General features: G+C 34.5%; 1 long non-coding RNA gene across 1 annotated transcript; it reads left to right on the forward strand.

The window, feature by feature from the left end:
- The first annotated feature begins 1,350 nt into the window (after window positions 1–1,350).
- Window positions 1,351–5,929, forward strand: LOC140014395 (uncharacterized). Its single transcript, XR_011821169.1, has 3 exons — window positions 1,351–1,650; window positions 3,813–3,893; window positions 5,009–5,929. It is a non-coding gene; the product is annotated as an uncharacterized lncRNA (long non-coding RNA).
- Window positions 5,930–10,665: the final 4,736 nt, after the last annotated feature.

A 10,665-nucleotide genomic window follows, 5' to 3' on the forward strand; every position in this document is an offset into this window, starting at 1 on the left:
TTGTTCACCATACGACTAGTTCTTCTACCTGAGCTTGGAAACCAATGAGCAAATTTAGTCGTTAAATTTAAATGATAAAGCAACCAAATTTAATGGCGTCCGATAACTTTTTATAGGAACGTAATTACTACTCTCTAAAAGAAAAAAAAAAAAAACTGCTCACAATTACTAAATTTTGGAAACCTTTAGATGCAATTCAGCACTCATATTTAGGATCTCTGGCCCACAGGAAGCTGGAAACATACTCAAAACGCCTATAAGCATAACGCCTATAAGCATAACTGGTAGACCCGATTGCTACTTTTGGAGTCATAGCAATAAGGGACAATACACAGTCCATATGAAGCACTGACAAGAGAGGATAGGCAGTCAAAAACACAAGTGAGTAGAAAGGGAGAAACAAGTTGGGCAGGGGAAGTGATAAAATCTGGAAACAGCTATGGAAAATTAGGATAAAGCATAAGCAAAAACTGTTTTTATGGAAGAGCCTACATCAAGTGTTACTAGGAAGAGAAGCAATTTTTAGGAGAATAGGAAAAGATGATTTGATCTGCAAGTTGTGTGGAGAAAACAGTGAGACAGTGGAGCATATATTCTTCCAATGTACAAAAGCAAGGATGATATGGCATATGGCTCCATTACAGTGGGACGGACTTAAGGAATATACAGGCGACTTCAGAAGGTGGTGGAGTACGCTAATGGAAGTGAAGGCCAGAAAGGATGGAATGAAACACGTAGCACTAATAGTGGATATCCTTTGGCAGATCTGGAAAGCCAGGAATGAAGCAGAATTCGAAGAGAAAGATAGGCATCCTGTGAGGACTCGCAAAATTTACTTATTTAATCTCCTATTTCTAGCTTATTTAATTATTTATTTGGTCTTTTACTCCGAATATTATTTTCTAAGCTCTTGAGACCTAATTACATGGAAATATAGTTTCATTATATTTTTAAAATGACTTGTTTCAAAAATTAATTTTCGGAAGCTCGTTTTGTAAAAATAGTGATCACGTCTTTGGAAATCTTGATCGATTGAGAGTACAATAGGTTTGAAATATTAGAGACATGTACAATGGACCTAAATTAGGCATTTTAATGTTTAAATACTCAAGTGATAGTTATTAGTACTATCGTTATAAGAATTTCTCGGAAGTTTCGCGTTATTGCGCTTAAATTGGAGATACGCGTTTTCACACGCGCGATTTCAATTGAGGAACTTTAGACCCTTATTTGAGGACAATTAAGAGTGAATAATATTTATATGAATATAAGTGCCTTAGAGGTTTAGTGCACTAGTGAAACAAACGCGAGAGGAATCCAGCACAAAACGCGCGCGTGCGCGCACTTTTTGCGGTTGACTTTTGTGCACCCAATCCTTAGTCATTAAGCTTCCTTTGGAAGCCTCATTTCAGACCACAATTTCTCTCTCTTGCTCCCTCATCTGGCCGAACAACAAAGCAAGAAAAACAGCTCAAGAGTTCTTCCAATTCCTCCATCAAATCTTCACCAAACCTCTTCCAATTCACTCCAAATTCGAACTACACTTAGCTTAACACTTGAGGAGTATTTTGAGCTGCAAAAGGGAGCTGAAAAGCCACGGTTTTCTGGAGCAAAGAGTGACCAAAATTTCTGATCTAATCATCCAAGAAGGTAGCAAATCATCCAACCCATAGATCTTAGTTTTTGTAAGATTTATTGCACATATAAGGTTATATAATCATGTGGGTAGTCTTGTTTATGGTATAAAATGTGAAAGTGGGCTCTATGAACTCCCACTCTTGGGTTGTTGCTGATTTGATGTTGGATGATGAAATTAATGGTGGTTTAGTGCTTATATTAGTAGATTAATGTTGTATTGTTGGTAGAAAATCAAAGGAGGTGCTTGGAGCAAAAGTGACCGTTTTACCCCTGCCTTGTCCGACCGTTTTCGTGCCAGATTTTGAGATTCTAATGAATTTATTATGTTGTTTATCTATTATTGTAAGTGTGTACAAAATTTCATTGAAAAATAACATGATTTGGTTGGTCAAATGAATTGATTTCGAAAGTTAGCAAATCTGGAAAATGAATCCCGTATTGCCCAGGCAGTCATTTTGTAACGACCATAACTCTTTGTTCCGATGTCGAAATCAAGTGCCGTTTGCGGCATTGGAAACTAGACATTCCTAGCTTTCCATTGGTACCAAATTCACGTTCTGGTTCCACTTGAGTGAGCCACACCATTCGATTGAATATCACTGTCCTGTTTCGTTGCTCTCCAGGAGACAGGACAGAAATTGCTTCTTGATGCTCAAAAACGAGCTATTTGTGAATGGAATTTGAAAATGGTTTCTTCTGAGAAAATTCAGCTTTATAAGAGAGCTTTCCAACGCCATCAACCACGTCCAATTCCAAGTTGAATTGAGTGAGTTGTGTCCAAAGTTTGAAACTGCTACAGTGATAGAATTTTCCACTTGGACAGATTTGTAACTAACAATGATTTGGGACTTGTTGTTTTGGAAACTTTGATGTCCGACATCTACCAAACTTTAGATTAGATGTTCCTTGGACTTTGTTTCACAAATAAACCAGATTTGGGTTGGTTGCTTTGGACAAAATGTTTAAAAAGGAAAGAAGAGCTAGAAGACAGTTTTACCTTGGGAAATTTCCTGAACTTTGATGGTTTAGTTAACTACCTTCCCGTGTGAATTTTCAAATGAAATTTGATAGAAGAGTAATCCTCATATGGAGGTTTAATTGTACAAAATTTGGTAATATTCTAAGACCATTTTGATATGCAAATGATGTCACAAAATTCGCTCATCGAATCTGGAAAACTTTTCGTTTTCTCTTAGCCAAATGGTCAAATCTGATTTGGAGAGTTTTATTTCTAGAATTTGGATGTCAATGGTCTTTAAATTGCTCAGTGGATGTTTATGAACTCTTGGTTTCAATAATGGAGAGATTTGGAACTGATTTCATGGTACAAAAAGTTTGTAAACGAAAGAAAAGTGAGAAGGTAGTTTAGCCGTGAAACTCTTCATAAACTTTGGTTGTTTTAATGACTACCTTACCGTGAGAGTTTTTGTACGAAACTTAGTAGAAATGTTGTTCACACATGGAAGATTTAGTGTACCAAGTTTGATGTATTTCTAATGCCAACTTGATGACCAAATGATATTTCGAATCTAGTTTTAAACCTGGAAAATAGCCCAACAGTCTTAACTTTTTCAGCAACTTGGAGGTACTATATCTTGGTGCTCGAAACTCCATTTCTCGTTCCGCTTGTTTTGTTATACTCTTGGATTGCAACACTAATTGATTTCCAAATTTCAAAGGTTAGTTCAAAACAAGTGAATTTTGCCGAATTTCTAAAGTTGGCCAAAAACCAACTTAAATCTGTCTTGGTAATTCAAGTTACCAACTTTGAGCCAAAATTTGAGTGCCTTTCACTTACATTCGTGGAAAAGTGTCTTCTAAGAACTTTTAGTACTTTGAAAGAGGATTCCAACAGTACCAAGTTTTCCAATTTTGGACTTGTGGAGAGTGAAATATGATTTTTCAAATATTGCTTGTTAAATGTGGAATTTTCTAACTTAAAGGAAACTAAGGGTTTCAAACCCTCCATTTTCCTTCAATATCATTTGATCGTTTTACATTTGATTTCAAAGATGGAAATCAGATTTGTCTTGTATTTTAAAACCCACTTTTGAACCTCGAGTTACACGAACTCTTAGACTCGTCTCTGCGTTAATTTCTTAGATTGTACTAGTGTACAATTTTCCTCGATAATTAGAATGATTTTGAGTGGTAGTTGATTATTGTTTGCTCAGGCACTCGAGGGAATCTCCCAGAGGAACTCGGAGCGGACACCTAAGACGCTTGTTTAAGAACTACTCGCTTGTTTTGACTAGGTGAGTGTTCCATATAGGAATACGTAATTGGAATAATGTATACTTGAATTACTCGACATGAAACACCTGAAGTAGGTATATTTGAACTATTCGATATGAAATGCTTAAAGAGCATACTTATGTGATTACTTGAAATACTAGATATGAAATGTTTGGAGAGCATATTTACATGATGTGTTTAAATGATTAATTATGCTATGGAAGCATAAGTCGGTTGGAGTAAATCTCCTCGACTCTTACGTGGTGAAAGTGAAAAGCGGCCAATGGCGGCCTATTGAAATGACATATGTCTACCAATTAACCGTAATTACTACCGTTAACCGTTTACCGTTTACCGTTAACCGTGTTTACTTACCGTTTTCTAATCTATTTGGTTACTTGCTTACTTGGTTATCTGCTTACGTGATCACCAACTTACTTGGTTACTTGACCACCTGATTACTTCATTATCATGAATCACATGTTATATGAAGCTGTCCATCATTATTAGGCGAGTGTGTACTTTACCTCACTCGACCTACTCAAATGATGAATTTTACCTTTTGTCGAATTACTTGGTTACCTGTGCATGTTGTAAGCTCTAAGCTGAACTTGGGCCCTGCCCTTGGTTACTGACCTACTCGAGCCAGGACTGGGCTCGGTCGGGTAGGTTGGAACCCTGGGCCACCGTTTCGGTATACTCGAGTATTACCACTGGAGGGATAAGGCGATGGCCAGACCGTACCGTGGGGATCAGAAGTCATAAGGTGTAGATGACCGACAGAGTTCCACTGGAACACCGTATCCTACCGTATATGTTTACCTTGTATCATGATAATTGTTTCATGCTAAAATGTCAACATGAAATCCTGAACTATGCCTGTGATATGCTCCATACCTGTTACCTGACCAATGTACTTATATCATGATACCTGTCTCATGATAAATGTCTCATACCATGATAAATGTCTCAAATTACTCGTACAATGATTATCACCTCATGATAACACGCCATTGTGTAACATTGAACCATGCATATGATATGCCAAACTTACTTGATTTATTTGAACTGTTAGAGTGTATTGGAACCTCACTGGGCTGTGTAGCTCATCCCACGTTGTGGTTTTCTTTTACAGGGTTCGAGACCAAGGGTGCTCGTGAGTAGTACTAGATTGTTTTCTTTTGAAAACTTTAAGTTATATTATAACGGATGGCTATTGTACCCTTTTCCGTTGGGTTGTATTTAAGCTTGGAAGCTGCATAATTGTAAGTGTGAGATATTTGGAGTACTTTAATTATGTATTGAAGTTACTTAAAGTATTTCGAGCTTTTGAATGATGGATTGTAGTGAGTCCTGGCGAGAGCTGGGCAGGCGTCCCGCGGATACCCTTTGGTTCGCCTTAGGGAGAAGTGGGGGCGTTACACATCCAATGGAAGTAATTAGGAAAGCAGTTAAGGAGTGGGAGGAATATCACCAATCCCAACAGGCAGAGCAGCAGATGAGCATCTTAGAAACAGAAACAGCATATGCACAGGAGGAAAGGGTGGGGGAAGATGAAAACATGCTGATCATTTGTGTAGATGTGGGGCAACATATCGAAGGGCAGAATATGGAATTGGCATCACAGCAGAAAGCATCATGAGCCAGATATGTGCAGCTTGGATTATGAAGGAAAGAAGCACTGGATCAGCTGTGTTGGATAATTTTTTGGCTATACAACTGGCACTATGCAAGATAAAAGAACAGGGCTAGCAGTACATAAAGATCCAAACACCATGCTCTCAGGTTCTAAAACTGTTAAGATGTCAAGCCTCGAGAGATATACGTATAGCAGCTCACCTAGAGTACATAAAAGACCTTAGCTCAATGTTTAGGACATGCTCATTTGATAGTTAGCCTGGTAATATTAATAGACTCAGTGATAAACTGAGTAAGAAAACAATGCACATTCACTTTGATGAGGAGTTTCTAGACCCTCAATGTCTTAGTACACTTTTGTAAAGTCCAAGTTTAAGCCCTTGCTCATATATTGTAATGCTCTCTTATTAGCAATAAATATTTCTATCATTTCTGGAAAAAAAAAAAAAGGAAACCAATTTGTTGTTTCTTTTCCACAATAGCAAACTTTTGGCCTTCAATATTTGCAAAAGTTGCAATTTTTAGTTCCCATTTTAATTTGCCTTTGCAGCCAAAATGAACTTGGTCATTAAGATGATAAAGCTTTGGCAACCAAGAGGCAGTAACAAAATTGTTCTTCAAAATCAATTACATCGTGGAATGTTAACTCCTTGTACAATGAGAAATAATGTTTCTTATAATGGGTTTATTTGAGAAAATTCAACATAAGATACATTTAGAAAAGTATCTCTATTCCAATATGTCCATTTAATCACAAAATGAAGTCTAAAAGTGTTTACTTAACTACAAGAAAAAGATAAATAAAGAAAAAAAATTTTCTATTCCAATATGTTCATTTAACCTCAAAATGAATAGTCTAAAAATGTTTATTATCTATGTTATGAAATTGACAACTAAACAATTTTGTTGCTCTAAGGTGCATCAAATTTTTAAAGGCAGTAGTGTTTTTCATAAGAAAAAGGGTTGGTTAATTAAAATTAAACTATACCTCCCTCGAAGTTTTACCAAATTATGAATCAATCTCGGATGTCTTTCCAAATTACAAAATGATCCGCCTAATTCACGAAACCATAACAAAGGCAATCCACCGTTAGTCGACAAAAAGAGGTGGGGAATGTACCAAAATGCCCATCAAGCCTAACAGCTTCATCTGCTTTCTCTACCCCAACTCAAACAAGTATGATCAGTTCAATTTTGATTGATGAGCCACCATAGATAATTTTCTATTCCAGTGCTATCAATTTACCAGGAATGTGTACTATATTTTTTGTATAGAACAACTCTGTACATCAAAATTCCAAGAACGTAACCAAGAGTTTTCAAACACAAGCCTCCATCGTCAATAATAAACCGTTTCTCAACTCCATCAAATAGAAGAGTTTCTACATTTTATCTCAGTGACAAACTCTCATCCTTAGATTCATCCAAAAAAACACTAAAACAAAAAGAAAAAGGAATCAAGAACTACAATTATCAACCTATGTAACAAACAAGAACTTTTTTTTTCACAGAAACATTTTAAAAAAAAAAAATTTTCCTCAGAGCAAGGATAGAACTTAAAAAACGAGGAGGAAGTAAAGAAATTTAATCAACTAGATCTTGCAATTTAAAGAACCAAACCAAAATCTACGAGATCTTGAATCTCTTGCTTCTTGAACATGTTGAGTCTGTCTACTTTATTGTTTTTTTCATTGATTTCTAACACACACTACTTGATGTGAAAAGAGAGAAAGACAGCCAATGCCACCCTTTTAATTTGTTGAGGTTAATCATCTAGGCTTTGACTTAGTTTGATTAGAAGCAAACAATTCAAGCATGGAGAAATTTAGCAACAACAAGCTTAGAAGAGCGGTAACCCTCTTAGACCTCATACTGCCATCTCTACAAGTACACAAGATGATTCAGTTAACAAAAAACAAGAATATCAAGCCAATTAGTCTACCAAGCACGTGGATGAAAGGATAAAATTCTAGGTCCGTTAGTTAACAGAATTTCCAAAAATGAAAAAAAACAAGAAGAACAACAAGAAGTCAATCAGTCATGAGCCTATTTGAGTTAAAAAGTTATCTCAACTATGTTAAGTAGGATAAAAAGTAGTTAACTCTCGATAGCAAGATTTAATCACTACAAGAAAAAAAGTAATTTAATGGCACTCAAAAATGTCATTAAAACTAACTTTTAAGGGCACTTTAAAGAATTATGGTACTCAAAATGAGTGTGATACATACTAATGCTACTGCCCCTAAATGACATTAGAAAAGTGCCACCAAACAATGATTAAGTGGCATTAAAAAATGTCAGTAAATATTCTTTTATTGACAGTCATAATACCACCAAATATTTCTTCCGCTACGCTTCGTAATGTCATTAAACAATGAAATATTGGCATCAAGATTACCTTTACTAGCATGGCTAATGCCATTGTATGTTAATTTGTTAATGGCTTCAAATGCCACAAAATCATAAATTTTGAGTCTTTCAAATTCAATAATAAGTAATACATTGTGGCATTTTTGGAACGCTATTTAATTTTTGTTTAGATTACCTACATTTTTAGATTTTTTTTCAATATTTTTGTTGCTTGCAAAATTGATAGCAAAGCGATAGCTTTTTTTTTTTTTCCAGAGCAATTACTAGAACTAAAAGGCTTTTTGTACCAATCTATAGTTCCTGAGAAGAGATCATAATCCTCTTTCATAAGCTACACAAACCATCACATTACACTCAAATCCCAAACCAATAGCTAGTCTTTTAGAAACATACAAAACTCACAAACAAATCATATATATGACCACATGCACCACTTTAAGCGAACCAGAGAGAACAAAAAGAAGCCTTCCCATTCAATAAACCAGTTTTAGCACTAATTCTAGCTAATAACATATGATAATTTGATGCATAAACATTAATGCAATTTGGCAAAAGAAGCATTATTCCACAATAAAGACCTAAAATTAATCATATTTAGCACAAGACTTTGTGTATGTTATGCGATTTGCATAATTATTTTGTTGGCTGTTTAGGTCTATTTGCCCGTAAAAGCCTGTTAACGTCTGGTAAGATTATATTGGTTCCCCTCACTACTAACCATCCAAGATTCATCAATTGTCAATTAATTAGTCCATGTTAAATAGTTAAAAACACTAAAGTGGTCCTAAGAACTTAACAACCCAATTAGTTGACCATTCCATCCTAAACCAAAAGTGGAATTTGCCAACTGTCCATGTCTCTAGAATCCTTTTGCTAGACAAAGGCGAAATTCAAACATTTTTTGACTACCTTACTAATTTAACAATTTAATTAACATCATTGAGAAGATTAAATATATTCTATTCTACACTTTAAAAATTCTAGTTCGATTTGGAAACAGTTTTAGGGAAATCACAAAAAATCGCCCTTTACATTTTTACTCTGTACTTTTTTAATCTTTCAGATTTGAAATACTCCATCTATCCCATTAAGTTTGTCGCACTTTTTTGAAATTGAACTTCTTATCAACAATAGTTACATAGAAGAGGAACCATGCCAAACTTTCCATTTTATCCTTGTCCATGCTGCCCGTTATACATTTTTCTTCTTTTTTGCCCGTTTTATATTAGAATCTAGGAATCAGACTGCCCAATCAGGGTGGTTAGGTTGCTCAACGTCCAGTTCTTCATTTTCAAACATAGGGACAATTTCTTAACTAAAGAGTTCTAATCATTTTTCCGGCAAATGGGAGCACGCATCATCTTCAATTGATTGGTACAACTCATGCACATATGTGTGATTTTTTCTTGTAAAGTGAAAGTTTTTAGTGGCCTCACATTCTTAAAATAGAACTAAAAATTGGAGAAGCCACTGTTAGTAAATGGAACATTTTAGGACAAACTAAAAAAGAAAGCATAATACTTTTAATAGGATAGAGGAAGCAAAATATTTTGTATTTTACATTCTAAACCATTGCACTTTGGCACCGAATCACCATTTTTTGTCTTTTTTGGTCCAAAAAGTACAACGATACATCATTGACTGAGATTTTAAGGACAAAAAAGGCAGCATAATGTAGGTTTTCTTTTGCTCCTTTCATTATGCTTCTCGTTTTAACCCCCAAATGTGTGTCATTTCATGCGCAAATTTGGGCACCGAAATGGTATCGGAGCCCAATAATCTCATAAATATTCCCCTAATCCCCAATAATTTCATGAATAATCTCACTATTGTCATAAATGATCCCCTAATCCCCATAAATAATCCAACAATGACCATAAACTATAGACAAAATAATGACGATGATTATATTTCAGACGAAAACTTTGAGACAAATCCAGTACCCATTAGATACTTTAATAATGAAGTAGAATATGACGATTCTGATTGGCACTATCCATCTCTTTAAAATGGAAGAATGTCAAATATGTGACTCTATGTTATTCTTTATTAAAGAATACGCATATCAATTGCAACAATTAGATAAAAGAATTTCATATTATCAAGAAGAATGGCTTCATGTCACTTTATATAATTGTAACCCAGTTACTTGTCATAATAGATACAAGATTTTGAGAGATGCAGAACATGAAAAATATTTAATAACCAATAGATATGTAGAAATCAATAAAGAATTTACTGTACATTATAGAGAAAATCATTTAAATTCACCATGAATAACTCAGAAAGAATAACTTATTGTCTAGAATGTCAAAAATTTATTAGCCAAGATCTAGCAGCTAAAGCTAAAATAAATAAGATAAGAAAACTTATTGTAAAATATTCCTTTGAAGAAATAATATTAGAAGCATTAAACATATTATTAGATATTGAAAAAAGAAATCTAGAGAAAGTTGTTTCAAATCGACATTTACATTTAGTAAAAACCCATACATGAATTCTGATAACTACAAATTAAACTAATAGAACCTACAAATTTAAAAATAGAAAAAGACCTATTTGAAATACAAAAAACAATAATATATATGTGTAGAGATCTAAAGAGAGAAATTCAAATAACTAAAGAAAAAATAGAAAAAATAGGAAAAATTGAAAAAATAAATTCAAAAGAAAAAACTACCAAAACAAGAAATAAAACAACCATTGAATATTTAACAGAACATATTGCTAAAATAAAATGAATGACTCTGAAGAAAATTTTACTTGCCCTTCAGATTCTGTGAG

The sequence above is a fragment of the Coffea arabica genome, chromosome 9c, assembly GCF_036785885.1.
Source record: "Coffea arabica cultivar ET-39 chromosome 9c, Coffea Arabica ET-39 HiFi, whole genome shotgun sequence".
Classification (NCBI taxonomy): Eukaryota; Viridiplantae; Streptophyta; class Magnoliopsida; order Gentianales; family Rubiaceae; genus Coffea; species Coffea arabica.